This window comes from Lithobates pipiens, unplaced genomic scaffold, assembly GCF_037356315.1.
Source record: "Lithobates pipiens isolate NorthernLeopardFrog02 unplaced genomic scaffold, aLitPip1_a1.2 Scaffold_18, whole genome shotgun sequence".
In the NCBI taxonomy this organism is placed as follows: Eukaryota; Metazoa; Chordata; class Amphibia; order Anura; family Ranidae; genus Lithobates; species Lithobates pipiens.
This window is the reverse complement of record NW_027507758.1, coordinates 388,715,608-388,735,974: the sequence shown is the minus strand read 5'-3', so window position 1 is coordinate 388,735,974 and position 20,367 is coordinate 388,715,608.

The window sequence follows — 20,367 nt, the reverse complement described above, 5'->3', positions numbered from 1 at the left end:
GGCACAATAACTTTTGTCAAGTAGACTTTGAACCACACATTCTCAATGCAAATACATCTTTGTGCATAGTTACTAACTGTTGGTAATACACGTTTATGATTTTTGGATTTAAACTAAGCAGGAAAGTAGCCTGGGAATAGTGTCTAACACATTCATCTTTATTATAATTGTCAAGCCTCTACGACAAGTATCCCATGCTTATTAAAGTACTTTAATAAGTGCTGCATATTTAAATGTAGAATGTACTCATAATTGAATTTGGGTTTTATAAATTCTAATAAGGACGTTTAGAATTAAGTGTAATAAATGTTCATATTGCAATTTCTGTGCCCGAATAACTTTATCAGTGTGAATTTATAATTGTTGGTTTATTTGTTTGGCTGATGATCGGGCACTCTGGTAAGAGCAAGAAAGGGACACTGCGCATGAAAGTATTTGGTGGTGTGAACTAGTATGAACTGTTGTGTTTTAGGCACTTTTACACCGGTCTCATGCATTACTGCATGCACTTTAACATGTCTATCATGCTTTAACCTGTGTTGCATTAAAGAAGCCCATTAATTCTGAATGGGCAGCTGACACATGAAAACAAATGAAAAATCAAAAGGAACAATTTTTTCAGCATATATTGATTGAGCTGCTTTTGCAAGGTTTATTGTGGTTCCATTAAAATTGGTTTAACATGAATGGCACCACAACACAGAATTTGTATGATCAAGCACTGTGGTAACACACAGTAAAATGCACACTGTACCTCACTGCATAGGTGTGACACCAGCCTCAATAATTGTTGTTTATCCCCTTCCCACCCAGCCTCAGCCTAGGGTCTGTACACCCGGGAGGGCTGGGTCTCAGGGGATAGGCCAATCGCTTGGTCAGCTTGGTTACTGTGCTGGGAACATGTAGTGAGCATGCTCTCAACACAGACATACAAAAAAGGGAAGTTTGGGACTTTAAATGAAGCACTTGGATAGTGGAGATTTTTTTTTTAAACATGTTTATTTGTTTAATTCATTATTCGATAAAAAACTATTCATTATAAATAAATCCAATTCATAGTATGTATAGACATTAACACAATAAAAACATGATATATAGTATCCACATATAACTACACATGACAATAATAAATAAATTAATTGGGTAATGTGGCAAAATAATGCCTATGACAGCATGCCCGACATCAACAGATCTATCCACATGGTAAATATGCATCCAATAGGTGTAAAACAAAATTAAATTTATAGTAAATAGTCAAGAACTGGTAAGTGTGGTTCCGTATACAGTGTAACTAGAACATCAAATTAAAAAGCTTGACGCGTTTCGTGGGTGTCTCCCCACTCATCAGGAGCTGATGCTACCACAAAGTTCCTATAGAATAAAGTAGAAAATATATGAATAATGTACTGACCAATGGATAGAAATAGATTCATGAGAATATGATATAAGTAGGTAGTTTGGCCAGGGTGGACTCACCAGTCCGGACGACAAGTGCAGCGCGTGGCGGTGGGCGCTGGGCGGGCCAGGAACACACTCCCTCCACGGGAACTGAGGCGGCAAACGGATGGATACGATATCCGGCACATAAAGAATGCACCAGCATAGAAAAGTGTACCCAATGGTGGAAGGTGTAGTAATTGTTGAGACCAAAATTTCTGGGAACAAATTAGTGATTATAGGTATGCACAAAAATGGTGTTGTTACAAAGAAAAATAAAAATAAAAATAAGCCCTACAGTAACCTAAAAAGGTGATAAGCACAAAACAGTGTGATGCTATGTTGTGGGTATGTAGAAATGAATATCATCTTGATAAGGTGTAAGTGTGGGGGAATAAATTAAATGTGTGTGAGAGTATGAGTGCGTGAATACAATTAGGTGAGGGAATAATGGATAAGGTGTATGTTGGTGGTAATCAATGGTTGGTGGTTCCCTTTTTTGTACGTATTGATTACCGGGATGGAGGTACTTAATTGTGCCTCATTTAAAGTCCCAAAATTCCCCCCTCTTTGCATATAAACATATACCGGGATGGAAGCACTTGGATAAATGGGTTTGGTAGTGTTCCCCTACCTTCCCTGTGTAAAAACTGTCTATACATTGTTATCTTCAATGTTGAACTTCGTGTATCCACATACATTTATTTATTTCAACCATGTATACATTGTACAATGACAGCATTTACCGACACCGTATAAATGTCTCATACGGATACATAGTCATCAGGGTTTGACACACGTCCACTGGCCGGCCGATGTTGCTCCGTTTGGGGCGATTGGGTGTTTGGGCGGTGCTTGGTCCTTTCCTTCCTCGCGGGAACTGCGATGCGTCAGCGGGTCCTCCCCTCCTCCCTTTTCATTTTCGATCGGGAGGCTCAGGTGGACTCTACTCTGCGCATCGGCGCCACGCCTACCCACACTGAGCGTGTGACGTGAGCTTTGACATCATTACGCCGGCGTTCGAGGATTTTATTCTCTGTGTTTCCAAGAGGGGGTTTTGGCACACCTGTCGCTGGTTGATGACCAGGGTTGGGTGCGACCCCTCCCCCTCTGTCTCACGCACGTGGTGTTGGCGGCATATTTAAACCCCACTCGGAGCTAGCTGCCTGCACGGCTGGTCTCTGCATGGGGTCTGTACACACCAGCTGTCTGGTCTGCTGGTCGTTGTTCTTGGAGCGATATCCAGGTGCATAACCTTTTCTTTTTCTCCTCCCCCTTTTTTTTTTTCTTATTCAAACATACATATCTTTGCTCATGGGTTAATTTGCCATTCCCTCTTGCCCATTACCACCAACATACACCTTATCCATTATTCCCTCACCTAATTGTATTCACGCACTCATACTCTCACACACATATTTAATTTATTCCCCCACACTTACACCTTATCAAGATGATATTCATTTCTACATATCCACAACATAGCATCACACTGTTTTGTGCTTATCACCTTTTTAGGTTACTGTAGGGCTTATTTTTATTTTTCTTTTTCTTTTTAACAACACCATTTTTGTGCATACCTATAATCACTAATTTGTTCCCAGAAATTTTGGTCTCAACAATTACTACACCTTCCACCATTGGGTACACTTTTCTATGCTGGTGCATTCTTTCTGTGCCGGATATCGCATCCATCCGTTTGCCACCTCAGTTCCCGTGGAGGGAGTGTGTTCCTGGCCCGCCCAGCGCCCACCGCCACGCGCTGCACTTGTCGTCCGGACTGGTGAGTCCACCCTGGCCAAACTACCTACTTATATCATATTCTCATGAATCTATTTCTATCCATTGGTCAGGACATTATTCATATATTTTCTACTTTATTCTATAGGAACTTTGTGGTAGCATCAGCTCCTGATGAGTGGGGAGACACCCACGAAATGCGTCAAGCTTTTTAATTTGATGTTCTAGTTACACTGTATACGGAACCACACTTACCAGTTCTTGACTATTTACTATAAATTGAATTTTGTTTTACACCTATTGGATGCATATTTACCATGTGGATAGATCTGTTGATGTCGGGCATGCTGTCATAGGCATTATTTTGCCACATTACCCAATTAATTTATTTATTATTGTCATGTGTAGTTATATGTGGATACTATATATCATGTTTTTATTGTGTTAATGTCTATACATACTATGAATTGGATTTATTTATAATGAATAGTTTTTTATCGAATAATGAATTAAACAAATAAACATGTTTAAAAAAAATGTCTCCACTATCCAAGTGCTTCATTTAAAGTCCCAAACTTCCCTTTTTTGTACGTATTGATTACCGGGATGGAGGTACTTAATTGTGCCTCATTTAAAGTCCCAAAATTCCCCCCTCTTTGCTCTCAACACAGAAAGCTCTGCCAACCCTGGATCAATATGTGTGGCATGTGGACATTAATGCCCACCCTCTTTGCCACCGCACTTTTGCATTACCAGAACAACAAGAGGTTAAGGGAAAGGGTATGAAAGAAGAAAAGGGGACACAAGAAGAGGGGAATAATGATAAAGAGAACTGAATAAGTATGATATATGATAACAATGATATTATTGTTTCTCATTCATAATTCATTGTTCTTTGGATCCTAGTTTATCCTCTTCAGCCCCAGAAGGTTTTACCCGCTTCCTGACCAGGCCATTTTTTGCGATACGGCTTTGAATTTCTTTAACTGACAATTGTGCAGTCGTGCAATGCTGTACCCAAATAAAATTGATGTTTTTTTCCCCCCACAAATAGAGCTTTCTTTTGGTGGTATTTGATCACCTCTGCGTTTTTTATCTTTTGCACTATAAACAAAAAAAGAGCAGCACAGTGTTGTAGTGGTTAGCACTTTCACCTAGCAGTAATAGGGTCAATGGTTCAAATCCCGACCACGACACCATCTGTTAGAGCTTGTATGTTCTCCCTGTGCCTGCATGGGTTTCCTCCAGGTACTCTGGTTTCTTCCCACACTCCAAAGACATGCTGGTAGGTTAATTAGACCCTGTCTAAAAATTGGCCAAAATATGTGAATGTGTTTGTCACATCGGGACCCTATGGGGTAAAGGACTGCGCTATACTGCAGATGGACACTGGTGGCAAAAAGCGCCCTGAGGCAATTCATTTTAGGTAGTGCTGTACAAGTCACTCATGCATTCAGAAATTTTGAATAAAAAAACAATATTCCTTACTTTCTGCTATAAAACATAACCATTAAAAACATTGAATTTCTTCATGTCTGGCCAATATGTATTCTACTACATATTTTTGGTAAAAAAATCCCAATAAGCGTTTATTGATTGGCTTTCACAAAAGTTGTTGCGTCTACAAACTATGGGTTTGATGTATGTTCTTTTTTTGGTTTATATTTTTTACTAGTAATGGTGGTCATGGGGGATTTTTTAGCAGGACTTCAACATTGTGGCAGACAAATCTGACCCAAAGTGACAATTTTGGGGACCAGGGACACCAATACAGTGATCGATGCTAAAAAATGCATTGATCTAGGTATAAATGACACTGGTGGGGAAGGAGTTAACTTTAGGGGGCAATCAAGGGGTTAAGTGTGTCCTAGGGAGGTGCTTTCTAGCTGTGGGGTGGAGTGTTACACTGGAGGAAAACAGAGATCGTGTTTCAGCTTAGCTGAAACAGAAGATCTCTGTTTTCCTCACTGACAGGCCAGTGGCGTGCCTTGTTTACATAGCTCTGTGTCTCCTGTGAATGATCAGTGGGTCGCGGCGACCATCGCATGTTTCCGCCTACAACACATGCACAAAATTACGTACAGGTATGTGATTTTGCGCAGCTGGGTCACCCTGCCGCTGTATATGTATTTATGGTACAGAAGCAGTTAAGGTGTGAAGTTCCAGTAAATCTCTTTCTACTCAAAAATGAAATTCTATCTCCATATCCACATCAGAGAAGGAGTTTCCCAAGTGGGGTTCTGTGTTGTACTTTGTGCGATGCTTTAAATTCATTTACCAAAATTGGAAAAATTCAGTGTATAGCTTTTTTTCTCTGGAACTAAGCAGGAGACTCAACAGGCAAAGAAACAAACACAAATTACACATTTTGAGGGCTTTATATAACTCTTTCCTGCAGTGCAGTGATAAGACATCACTGTGCTTCACTAACCACAGAACTTGACTGCATTGAACCAAACAATATTGACTACACATAAAAAAAGGAGTCTGAACTTTCATAAATGATCAGAATCTCTTAGTAAACAGTGAGCTACTTACAAGAAATAGGCACATGGATCATGCATACTGCTATGACAAAACAAGCATTTAGACCCAAGCAGGTGAACATATTTTGTAAAAGCCAATACAGCATTAAAGAAAAGAGGGCACATTCATATATTTACCGCAGAGGCATTTGCCACACATTTGATTGTCACAGGCACCATAGGTTTATGCACTTGGAACTGCTATAGAATGTCTGGAAAATGTTTAGTACAGTATAGTAGATAGTGGCAAACTTTCCAGCCAGAACTCTCCAAAGTGTTAACACTTTACAGTTTCAGCAACTTGAGCGCTAAAGCTGAACTCCAGGAACAAAAAACATTCATCAAATGTTCCCCACTAGCCACAAAGAATACAAATCCCCAATGTGTGCAGAAAATGCCTTTGCAAACTCAGATATTACCTCTTTAAGTAGCAGTGACATCATCATCATTATTGTGCTGTAGATAGCCTGTGCAGGCTCCATCCACTACAGGCTGCCTGCAAAAAAACTACAGGAGGGGGCGGAGATAATACCAGTCAACACACACAAGGAGAGAGAGCAGCTGTGACTGATATTTATTACAAGAAGCTCCTACAGAGAGACAAAGTTTAAAACTGGATTACTGCACAGATATAGAAGAAATACACAAAATATACCAGAATTTAGGTAACACTACACATGCATCTTGTACATAGACACTATTTGCTTATGCTGGAGTGCAGCTTTAATTGTTATTGTATCTTTTTATTTAAATAAATGCATAATTTAACCTGCTACCCCCTGCATTAACAGACCCAAAACCAGATGTGTGGGCCATTACCCTAACTGATAGGACCAAAGGGATACCCTTCTATAAAACACCCAAAAGTGAATGATGCAACAACATGATTCAACATATTTGGTATAATACCAAATATTATGTTAGAGTAATGATGTTATAGGGAGCACTGAGAAGACATTTCCCTTGCATTAAATGCACATGTAAAGCCATGGGGCTCCTTTTCAACTTATAAGTAGAAGGGGGACGATTTTGCCCTCCGAGAAGGGATGACAGAGTTCTAAGAAGAGGTGACAAAACACAGGACACCTAGATGCCACTTGCTGACCGCCACACACCGATGTACATCGGCAGAATGGCACAGACAGGCAAATGGGCATACAGGTACGTCCCTTTTAAATTTGCCGCCACTCGGGAACTCTGTAAATCTGATCACAGGTCCCATGGATACCCGCAATCCTCTCACGGGGAGGAAGAACAGGGAGATGCTTATGTAAACAAGCACCTCCCTATTCTGCCTAGTGACACTGTCACTGATCTCTGCTCCCTGTGATCAGAGCAAAGATCAGTGACGTGTCATACATATCCACGCCCCCCCCCCCACAGTTAGAAACACTTCCCAGGGCTCACTTAACCCCTACACTGCCACCTAGTGGTTAACCCCTTCACTACCAGTGTCATTTACACAGGAATCCATGCATTTGTATAGCACTGATTGCTGTATAAATGACAATGGTCCAAAAAATGTGTCAAAAATGTCAGATGAATCCGCCATAATGTCACAGTCATGATAAAAATCACTGATCGCCGCCATTACTAATAAAAAAAAAAATATTAATAAAAATGCCATAAAACTATCCCCTATTTTGTAAACGCTATAACTTTTGCGCAAACCAATTAATAAATGCTTATTGAGATTTTTTTTTTTACCAAAAATATGTAGAAGAATATGTATCGGCCTAAACTGAGGAAAAAAATTGTTTTTTTTAAATATATTTTTGGGGGTAGTTATTATAGAAAAAAATGTAAAAAAAAAGGTGTTTTTTCAAAATTGACGCTCTTTTTTTTTTATAGCGCAAAAAATAAAAACCACAGGGGTGATAAAATACTACCAAAAGAAAGCTCTATTTGTGGGAAAAAAAGGACGTCAATTTTGTTTCGGAGCCACGTCACACGACCGCGTTATTGTTAGTTAAAGCAACGCAGTGTCGAATTGCAAAAAGTGCTCTGGTCTTTGTGGTTAACTGCAATAGAGAAAATAAAGGTCACTAACCTGGCTATGTAATCTTGACGGGTGCCTACAAGTGCCTACACAATGCGTGCGTGTGTTTTATGAATGTATTTAGTTGTTTGGCTGGTGTTCAGCTGTATGTTTTATGGTCAGACTAAAGAAACGTGTGCCCTGAATATGGACAATAAACTGTTTTCCTATTCTAACAACCTGTAAAAAAGATTTAAAACAAACCCTCCCTGACATTTTTAGCTTTAAATCACTTTAAAAGAAAATAATTGAAACCAGCAAACTTTTTTTTTTTTTTTTTTTTTTAAAGCAGAGACCCTACAGAATAAAATGGTGGGTTTTAAAAGTTTTAGATCACATAGTATTTGCGTAGCAGTTTTTCAAACAAATTTTTGGGGGAAATATTGCACTTTAATAAATTTTAATGAACACAATATACAGTAATGTATAAGCCAGCTTAACTGTTCAGCCTGTTAAGGGAAGTCAGTGATGCATATAACAATCTCATAGGAGTCTCAGACCCCATCATGCAGTATAATAGAAGGAAGAGGAAACAAACTCATTGCACAGCGGTCAGTTAAAAGCACAAGAGTTTAATAGCAAATCTATTTACAGCAAAAATAGGTTACAGAAAAACATCAGTCAGACACTCTACACGGTGCTAAGACGTCGCTGCTATTCCTTGCCTTGCCTGAGGTATGTTTCGTTCAATATAACATCTTCTGTGAGGCAGTAGGGGACAGCGGTGCTCACATCACTTTCCTAAATAGAATAAAGGCATTCACCACTAGAGGGCAGCAGTTGAGCCGGCTTTTACCTGAAGTTAAGGTTGAATGCTCACTAACATGTGTACAGGCCTTGAAAGGTCTTAATATCTGGTAAGAAGATAGTTTTGTCCTATCTATCCCTTGGGGAGTGCAAAGTGATACATCTGTTGTTAATTGGAAGAAACCCACCCTTTTTTCACCTAAGGATTAGCTGGTGTTATGACACTTTCATCACTTTAACATACCTAATGGTTTTTGGACTATGCGATGGACTTTAATGGTTTATATCCTCTGATATCACTATATTGAGGAAAGATGTTATCACTATTTTGACAGCGCAATATTTTCTTTATTTATTTGTTTATACGGTGTGTACATATTTATGAGTGCTGCTGTTGTGTCATATAATATCAATCAGAATTAGCTCACTAAGTGCAATTTTTCCCTTTTTATATTACTTAGAAAATTAGACACATAATTTAAGCTTCTTGAATTCCCAAAGGTGCCCTTAGGATTTTGGTCTCTTCTATGCATTAAGGCTGTGACAAAGACTCGCCCATATGCTATCCACATACTCAGGAGCCATAGCAGAATGTGTTTTAGGTTGTAATTATAAGTATTCCAATTCTGTGTGTGAGAAATAACTTGTTAAACTGACAAAGTTCTTAAAAAAAAAACACATTGTATTTCATTTTTTCATTTATTAAATCAATTGTGAAAAAAAAATTGCAACTTCAAAAAAACTCTACAGACCTCTTAGTAAATACATTTGACTGTCTACTGGGGGTGGACTTTTTAGGCACGTACACAAAAAATGTGTATGATAAAGTACAACATTTATTTAATAAAATAAAATCATGCCATAAAGAAGATTAAACAACATCATACATGAAATATCAAAATAGATCATCCATACAGAATATCATTATGGTTGATCACAGTATTAGTTACCCTACGTGTTTCGGAGCCTTGAGGATCTGTCTTCAGGGGCAGATATACAGTATGGAGCACAATTATAGCAACAAATGATGCTATGCCGTTAATTAAAAACAAAAAACGTTTTTGTTTTTAATTAACGGCATACCATCTAAGTTCTAAGTAATTTTCTAGCAAAAAAAATGATTTTAACTTGAAACCAATAAAGGTCAGAAAAAGGTTTAGTGTTTAAGTGGTTAAACTTTCCTCACACATAGAAGTGTAAGTGTAACAATTTCATTGACAAATTGTTACAACCTTCTAGTTAAGTTCACTGATAAAGAATGTTCTAATTCTTGGCAGACTGCCCGTTTTTTCTCTTCCTTTCTTAGGACAGCTGTGGCTTCAGAAGAGCAGAGAGAATTCTTTGCATAGCAAGAATCATGGAACACATTTTTCAAGATCGCAAAGGGGAAAAAAAATTGCGATAACGATTCTTGATGATTAATCGTGCAACTCTAATAAATATTAATGGAAATCATGGGGGACAAATTTTCATGTGACTCAGAGTTCCAAAGCTGCACGAAAAGTCACCCAAGTGTGAAAGTAACCTAATGAGATAAATTTGAAGCAATGTCTGTGTAATCTTGTGGTGTATGGACCTCAAATCACATCAGAATCAAACCAAGGTAGCGCAGGGACAAATTTCCCATACTTTCAGGATGCACCAATGACAATAAGGCCAAATTCAAAGGTGTTATCCTTGAATCTCATCTACACTGCTGCCACCTGAAAGTCACACTATTTTGCTGCAACTTTGGCGAACTTCTGGGAATGCCTGTGTAATATTGCACCCGATGTACCTCAAGTCACACCAAAGTAGTACAGGGACTACTTTGAAGTTGGTGCAACTTAAAGTAGCACAGATATGAATGGTTATCATTGAGAATCATGGGGTACAAATTGTCATGCAACTCAGAGGTCCAAATTTGCTGGAAAATTCACCCAACTGTGAAATAAGTCATATTTTAATTAAAAGGAGCTCTCATTTATATTTGCATAGTCCTTACCGATTTACATCGGCAGCACAAATGCAAATGCCAAACAAATCAATGAACCCCACCCACCCCAAATCTAATTACCAGATTTAGTAAGTACATATCCTACACTTACCCAGAAAATGAGCAGCGCCTCCTCTTTGCTAAAGAAAGACCTCGCCATGTCCACCTAGATGAAAATCCTGACCAGCCCAAGAACTTCTGGGCCAGAAGGTGAAACCACGCTCTTGATTGCAGCTGCAAATATTTGATCGCAACCAAGATTCATTTTTTTTATTTTTGTTTATTTGCAGATATGCAAATCTGTATTTCTACATATGACATGTGAAGGTAAACTTAAGGGAGTTTGATAAGAAATGGTGTCCCTGGTATAGCAGCAGGTGAATTACAAAGGCCCAGTTTTAACCCTGGTTCACACTGACAGTGGGAGGAAATCGTTCAGCTGAACTCACAATTTTATTCCCGACTGTGTGGGGGGGGGAAGGATATCTGAGACATCTGTGCAGGTTTCTGCACTGATATCAATACAAGTCGCACCCCAACGTCACAAATTAGAACAGTGCAGTTGCCACCACTTTGACATGTCAAATCGCACCAATGTGAACCAGAGCTGACACATTCAAACACTGCCTAGGCACCAGCCGAAGTCATTACCTGCATTTCTCCACAGCAGCTATATAAACATTCCACCTTTCTCACTTACTTGCAGGTGTGCTGAAGCCTAGGTTTACATTGGAGCGACTTGTCAGACAATGTGAGACATCAAATTGCATGACAAGTCACAGCCTATTAGCGGCAATAGCACTGTTCCAATCAATGCAACACTGATTTTGCTGCGCCGCACCGATTTGCTAAAGTAGTTCCTGCACTTCTTTTGCTGTTTTCAGGTGTGACTTCAATAGAAATCTGTATGAAGCCACTCAGATGTCTATCAAGTAGCACCTAAAATCACACTGACCTTGCTACTTTGACATTGGGCTATTTCACTTGAAGTAGCCCGATTTCAAAGTAGCATCAATGTGAACCAGGGCGAAGAGACTAGTTTTTTTGGTGCACAAATACCATATAGAAATAAGATAAAAAGATTGCACTTCCCCAAAACCACCCCCAAAACTAAAAGAAAAAAAAACAAAAAAAAACCCACCAACAAGCTCAATAATGTACTTTTATTTTGCCACCAGAAACAAAATTATGTACATTTACTAGCTTAAAAAAAAAAAAAAAAAAAAAATTCTACAGGATATATTGTGCTACATTTAGCAATTGGATTTTAAGGGCCCTGCTCATAGGAGCTTACAATCTAAAATGTGTCTAAACCTTAGAGTGGACACAGCTTTACTTTTAGTGTACAACAGGCAACACATCATATTTTTATCTGCAAGATTATAGAAATATACTCAACGGTCATTATTCTTACAAAGCATTCCAACAGAATTTTAAAAAAGCCACTTATTTAAAACATAACACCCACCACCACACCACAATCCATACATACATTGGTGACCATGTTCTGCTGGAAGCTGCATTTCTGTGTACATGATTAAGTAACGAGATCAAAGAGTAGAAGGTCAGCACATGCTCCCAAACCATGCTTGCATAGTCAGACAGGAACAATACACACACAACATTGACAACATGGCCACAAAAAGCCACTTTTGATGGAAAAAATGCACAAGAATTTCAGCAAACAAATAGCCCTAGTTGGGTGTTTGTCAATCTGCACAATATCTTTCCCACACCACCCATCACAGCAAAAAAAAAAAAAAAAAAAAAAAACTGACCTTCTCAGGCCAAACAAACCCCCCTACTGCAGCCCTTTATATAAGAGAGTTTGTATTGTTCCCACACTGACACACGCCCAATAAAAATGCACGCCCACCAGTATCTTTCAATCTGTCTCTTCATGTATGTCTATAGTGATTGCACCTGATGGGCAGGAAAACATAATACATCATCAAATCTCCAACTACAGGCCAAAGATCAAAGTGTATTTGCATTCACAGTTTTCTAAGCATATGTACCTGTGCAGTGTAAACCCTACAATTTTAAATGTCCAAGTCACTGGGCATGATTAGTGCTAACAAACATTGGGGGTTATTTACGAAAGGCAAATCCACTTTGCGCTACAAGTGCAAACTACAAGTGCAAACTACAAGTGCAAAGTGCACTTGGAAATGCAGTCCCTGTAGATCTGAGGGGGACATGCAAGGAAAATAAAAAACAGCATTTTAGCTTCCACATGATTGGATGATAAAATCAGCAGAGCTTCCCCTCATTTCAGATCTTCCCCACAGATCTACAGCGACTGCACTTCCAAGTGCAATTTCAAGTGCACTTTGTAGTGCAAAGTGGATTTGCCTTTTCGTAAATAACCCCCATTAACATCAGTCCCTGGCTGCAATGAGCTTTCAATCTAAAGTCCAAAATTAAATTTCTTAAATTAGAGAGATGCCAGCCTGTCTTTGGATTGTAGTTAGAAACCCACACTGGGAGAACATATGAACTTCAACACAGGCATTAGCATGCTGGGGAATTGAACCAGCAACCCCAGTGCAGCAGGCAGCATCACATATGGAGTGTGCATCTCTGTGGTGTGAACCAGCCCTAAGTCCATAGCCATGCTCAGTGTCACGAGCAATATACAATATACAGTATTGGCCTAAGTATTGGGACACCTGCCTTTAAATTCACATGAACTGTAATGGCGTCCCAGTCTTAGTCCGTAGGGTTCAAAATTAATTTAGCCCACCCTTTGCAGCTATAACAGCTTCAGCTCTTCTGGGAAGGCTGTCTATAAGGTTTAGGAGTGTGTTTATGGCAATGTTTGACTATTCTTCCAAGTGCATTTGTGAGGCCAGACACACCACTCTAATTCATCCCCAGGGTGTTCTGTTGTGTTGAGGTCAGAACTCTGTCCAGGCCAGTCAAGTTCCTCCACCCCAAACTTGCTCATCCATGTCTTTATGGACCTTGCTTTGTGTGCTGGTCTAATTCATTTGGTGGAGGGGGGATTATGGTGTGGGGTTGTTTTTCAAGGGTTGAGTTTGGCCTCTTATTTCCAGTGAAGGGAACTCTTAAGGCATCATCATACCAAGACAATTTGAGGCTCCCAACTTTGTGGGGACAGTTTGGGGACAGTCCCTTCCTGTTCCAACATGACTGCCCACCAGTGTCAGTGTCCTGACCTCAACCAGATAGAACACCCTTTGGCTGAATTAGAGCAGGGACTGCGAGCCAGGCCTTCTCATCCATCATCAGTGCCTGGCCTCACAAATGCACTTCTGTAAGAATGGTCAAACATTCCCATAGACACACAAAACCTGGAAGCTGTTCTAGCTGCAATGGGTAGGCCAAATCAAATTTTAACCCTACGGACTAAGACCGGGCTGCCATTAAAGTTAATGTGTGTGTAAAGGAGGGTGTCCCAATACTTTTGGCTAAATAGTGTATCTGGCAATATTTACAATGGTGGTGGAACCCCCCTACACATAAATACTACATTTAGACATAGTTATAGGACCTGGAAGATGAGACAACTTCTCTACATGTTGGTGATTTGAACCCAGACAATCAGGTATACTAAGCAGAAGTTCTAACCTCTAAGCCACAGAGTTGCCATGTGTGGTAACCTCCTACACACAAATACACATAAATACCCATAAAAACACATAAATACTCATAAATACTGCATTTCTTTGGACAGGTGATGGAATTACATTACTCAGGAGTTATTCTTCTTGATTTATTCTGTGATATTTGGTGTTTTTTGTGGGTGAGAGTAGAATATTACCCTCACATTTTTGGGAATTACATTTTGATTTCTGATGTTGGTACACATATCCCATTTTTTGGGCTCAAATTATGAATATTTTGAAATAATAAAAAGCACAAAAAATTTGATTAATTTAAAATTTGTATCAGCAATGGTATTGTTTGTGGATTGTACAGACACCTGTGTGAGTTTTGGGTAAAGATTGTTGTGATAAATGAAAAAAAAAAAAGACCAAGAATTTTGAAAAAAAAAAAGATTTTCTTTGTTTCTGTTATGAAATTTTGTAAATAGGTATGTTTTCTCCTTCACAGATGAACACTGAGGCGGCACAGATGGGCACTGATGAGGTGGCACCAATGAGGTGGCACTGATGGGCACTGATTATGGGCATTAATATGAAACACTAATGGGCATTGATAGGTGGCACTGATGGGCACTCATAGGTGACATGGATGGGCACTGATAGGCGATACTGAAGAGCACTGATGGGCACTCATAGGTGGCACTGATGGACACTGATAGATGGCACTGATAGGCATCACTGATGAGGAGGCACTGGCAGGCATTACTGATGGTCACTGATTGGCATCATTTATGGTCACTGATTGGCATCATTTATGGTCACTGATTGGCATCATTGGTGGTCCTGGGTGGCATACCTGGTAGTCATCATTGGTGGGCATCCCTGGTGGTCCTGGGCGGGCATCCTGGGGGGGGCTGCTCTGATAATAAATCAGCGCAGACGCCCCCTGTTAGGATAGCAGACGATCGGCACTCCTCTACTCACATCTGTCAGACTCGATAGAAGAAAAGCCGATGGGTGGCTTTTCCTGTTTACACTATAATCAGCTGTGATTGGACACATCTGATCACGTTGGTAAAGAGCCTCCATCAGAGGCTCTTTACTGGGATCGAAGATGCGGTGTGTCAGACTGACACACCACACCACCGATCGCCACGTTGCGCACCCCTGTGGGAGTGTGCTGGTGGCTTATCCTACAGATATCTGAACCCCAGCCCGACCATCATTCTGCTGGTGCCGGGTGGAAAGTGGTTAAGCAACAAAAATATAAGTTTTAAGCTGGAAAAACTTTTTTTTAAAATGTTAAACATTTAACTTCCAGTCTCTTTTTGCAGGCAAGGTAATGCATCACATGCTGTTTAACATTTACTTTGAAAGAAAAATCTTTTCAATGTTTTACAATTCACTGACAAGCACCTAACCTTTAATAATAAAAACCAAAAAGCAAGACCTTTGTGTAAAATGGAATTTGTACTTTAATTAGTTATAAACAAATAAGTAATGGTATACTGTATTTTCAGGGAAGATTATGGAAGATTATGGATACAGAACCTACTTCTTGTGATCAGCAACAATTTGCCAGCTAGCCATAGACTTAATAGTAGACATGTGCATTAGTTTTCATCCAAATGCATTTTTGTCCGAATTTCAGGTATTTTCTTTATCGTTTTGACAAAGGATAACGAACGCGCAGAATCTGAAAAATTAAAGATCCAACATAAATAAATGCTTTATTTTCGTTTTTGTTGTGACAATATAGAATAGGAGATTCAACGCTGACAATAACAATCTGTGTCTATTGAACCTGTGGTCGAATGTGCCTAACCTTACCTTTATTAGTCCAAGATTATATAGAGAAAATATTCGACAGAGAGAAAATATTCGACAGGGGCAACATGACTTCCAGCGCGACTTTGGGAGGCAACTTGGACATGACTTAAGTGTGAATCACAGCGCGTCTTGGGGTGACTTACAACGCGACTTTAAGTCGCCCCCAGGCCGGTATGGGTTCCCCTCCAAGAGCATACCAGGCCCTTCAGGTCTGGTATGGATATTAAGGGGAACCCTGCGCCACAAAAAAATGGCGTAGGGGTCCCCCTCAAAATCCATACCAGGCCCTTCAGGTCTGGCATGGATTTTAAGGGGAACCCCGCGCCAAAAAAAAAATGGCCTGGGGGGCTCAAAATCCATACCAGGGACCAAAGCACCTTGACCCCCACAACCACCGGTCAGGGTTGTGGGGAGGAGGCCCTTGTCCTCATCAACATGGGGACAAGATGCTTTGGGGGGACCCCAAAGCATCCTCCCAATGTTGAGGGCATGTGGCCTGGTATGGTTCAGGAGGGGGCGCTCTCTCATCCTCCCTCTTTTCCTGCGGCCTGCCAGGTTGTGTGCTCGGATAAGGGTCTGGTATGGATTTTGAGGGGGACCCCCACGCCATTTTTTTTGGCACAGGGTTCCCTTAAAATCCTTGCCAGACCTGAAGGGCCTGGTATGGAATTTCGGGGGACCCCCACGCATTTTTTTTTCTTCATTTTTTTTTCTTAATGCTAACATTACCTGTGCAAATAGCCTTAAAAATCCCATAGTGGACGTACAAAATTAGAATCCTACTATAGCTTGCAGTCGAAATATTCAACCAGGAATGTACAATTGAAGCGTTATACAGTGGGTTTAGCTGCTCCGTGGAACCTTCTTTATACATTCAACAGACACCATAAGCATTCAATGACAGATTCAACCTTAATTTATTTGGATTTTTGGACGAATGCAATTTTTTTACAAAAACAAAATAAATAAAAACAAATTTCGGGAGTAATTAAATTAATTAATTTTTCAGACGAAAACAAATTTCCAAAACAAAATATTTCAGTGTGCACATGTCTACCTAATAGAGAGTAATTATATAATGCTAAGGATCCACATTTCCAGCTAGTAATCCTATCTGGCTACCTTGTTCAAGCTGGAATGAAAAAAAGTTAAAAGTATTTAAAATCCAAGAATAAAAATGTTATAATACTGTATTGCAGCTTACCATTCCTTAGATGTGTCGGTAGCAGGAATTTGGTACCAACAAACAGCAGTATTTGCCACTGAAACTCTTAAGCAGCACATTTTCTGCTAGGCATAAAAATTTGGACATTTTAGAAAGAGTAATATTGTCACTGAGCTATTCAGATGCAGAGTCAGACTGAAGTGAATCTTAAAGTTTGCAAGCTTTCCCACGCTTACAGTTAATTCAATGATTAATTGACACATCTATAGAATAAAACACATGTACAAAGTGTTGCTTTGAAATTCAAAGGAATAGTATAGAAGAAAAAAACATAAGTTATAATTATTCTGATATTACAGAAATGAAAACAAACTTTTATTCTGAAGTGACAATATCTTAACTGTTAATGCATTTTATTCAGTAGCTAACAAGAAAGGACATTTTTAATTTCATTAAAGTGGAACTAAAGCCATCAATTCAACAGCTTCAGAAAACAGTTACATTCTCTGCAAATGTAAGTGTCACGTTTGCTTATGATCTCAACCAAACTGTCAAGCCATCAAATGGCTGATGTCATATAGTGCCTTGAAAAACTATTAGTAACCCTTGAAATTTTCCACATTTTGTTATGTTACAACCAAAAATGTAAATGTATTTTATTGGGATACTATGTGATAGACCAACACAAGTTGCACATAATTGTGAAGTGGAAAGAAAATGATAAATGGTTTTTAAATGTTTTTACAAATAAATATGTGAAAAGTGTTGTGTGCATTTGTATTCAGCCCCCTTTACTATGATACCCCTAATTAAAATCTAGTGGGTAATTTAATATCAGTATAAATACAGCTGTTCTGTGAAGCCCTCAGAGGTTTGTTAGAGAACCTTAGTGAACAAACAGAATCATGAACGCCAAGGAATACCTCAGACAGGTCAGGGATAAAGTTGTGGAGACATTTAAAGCAGGGTCAGGTTATAAAAAAATATCCCAAGCTTTGAACATCTCATGGAACACTATTCAATCCATCATTTGAAAATGCAAAGAGTATGGCACAACTGCAAACCAGCCAAGACATGGCCGTCCACCTAAACTGACAGACGGAGAGCATTAATCAGAGAAGCAGCCAAGAGGCCCATGGTAACTCTAGAGAAGCTGCAGAGATCCACAGTTTAGGTGGGAGAATCTGTCCACAGGACAACTATTAGTCGTACACTCCACAAATTTGGCCTTTTTGGAAGAGTGGCAAGAAGAAAGTCATTGTTGAAAGAAAGCCATAGGAAGTCCAGTTTGCAGTTTGTAAAAAGCCATGTGGGGGACAAGAAAGTGCTCTGGTCAGATGAGACCAAAATTGTACCTTTTTGCCTAAAACGCTGTGTGGTGCAAAACAAACACTGCACAACTCTGAACACACCATCCCCACCATGAAACATGGTCGTGGCAGCATCGTGTTGTGGGGATCCTATTCTTCAGCAAGGACAGAGAAAATGATCAGAGTTGATGGGAAGATGGATGGAGCCACATACAGAGCAATCTTAGAAGAAAACCTGTTAGAGTCTTCAAAAGACTTGAGACTGGGATGGAGGTTCACCTTCCAGAAGGACAATGACCCTAAACATACAGCCAGAGATACAATGGAATGGTTTAGATCAAAGCATATTCATGTGTTAGAATGGCCCAGTCAAAGTCTAGAACTAAATCCAATTGAGAATCTGTGCCAAGACTTGAAAATTGCCAAAAATGTTAATCTCTAGATGTGAAAAACTGATAGAGACATACCCCAAAAGACTTGCAGCTGTAATTGCAGCAAAAGGTGGTTCTGCGAAGTATTGACTCAGGGGGGCTGAATACAAATGCACACCATACTTTTCACATATTTATTTGTAAAAAAAAAATGAAAAACATTTATTTTCCTTCCATTTCACAAATTAAGTGCCATTTTGTGTTGGTCTATCACATAAAATCCCAATAAAATTAATTTATGTTTTTGGTTGTAACATATGTAGTGTCGACTCCTGAAGAGCACGTGCTATATGTTTTGAAAGCCAATGTCTCACCTAAACTGCAGTTTGGTTTGGGTACAATTGTTCCAAATTGGGACCTCAGCATCAGTCCAACAGGACTATAGGATGTTCAGCCTGGCCACAGGGGGCACTGTCTCTTCTGACAGGCATGGAGCCACAGTCTGGTTGGGTGCTTTGGGGTTACTTTCTCTGAGTCCACCCAGTGGGAGTGTCACTCTTGCTGTGCTTCCTGGGAGAGGGTACTTAAGATGCGGATGTCACGTGGTTCGGGATTCCGGTCCAGAAGTATGTTCTGACTCCATGGTCCTGGTCCTCCTGACCAGCCCCCAGGAAGTCTATGGCCTGGGGTGCGGATCCACCCAACTTATTGTCTCAAGGCTGGCTTGCCCGAAGGCATGGAAACTAAAGAAGGATTCTGAGGTGGTCCAGTGCCGTCTCCGGTAGTTGGAGAGGCCCAGTAACTTCGTAGCTATCCAGGGGAGGACTCTTCAGAAGAAGGCCACGTACGGGTTGGCTTCTTAGCAAGAGCCTGGAGGGGCTTAAGTACCTAAGTGAATCCAGAGACGTATTCTTGTATGTTCTACAACAACGTCTGTGGCAGAGACTTGTTCCTGAGTTAAGCACCTTGTTGGCTGTTAGGCCTTGTGAGAGAGGGACTATCCAACTTGAGTGAACATCTAGTTGTGAATGGCTATTCTCTGGATTTATTCAATGTAAGCAAGTCCTTCATTATTGACTTTGACACTAAAGCCGCGTACACACGGGCGGACTGTCTGTCCAACTTAGTCCGCTGAAACACATTTCAGCGGACAGTCCGCTCGTGTGTGGGCTTCAGCTGACTTTTTCAGCGGACAGTCTGGCGGACTAAGTATTTCGGAACTTCCGTAATATTGTCCGTCCAACTTTGGTTTCAGCGGACAGTCCGCTCGTGAGTAAGCAAGTTGGACGGACTAAGTATGGCGCATGCTCAGAAAGGATTTACACGGCCGAAGGTTGCATTGCAGTGTATTGGACGTCATATTTCTAGTCCCGTCGTACGTGCTGTACACGTCATCGCGCAAGCTTTCAGCGGACTGTTTGTTCATCGTGTGTGGTCAAGTCCGTTCATTCGAAAGTAGGACGGACTGTCTGTCGGATTGTCTGACGGACTTAGTTGGCCAGACAGTCCGCCCGTGTGTACGCGGCTTCAGAGTACCTGAACTTTATTCCTAACCCTCTGATCCTATTTTAAGAGACTGTTTGTTATCTACATTTTTTGCTGATAAAAATCCCTTTATGTGGATCTGTCGTCAAGTTACTGGGCCATCTACCACTAG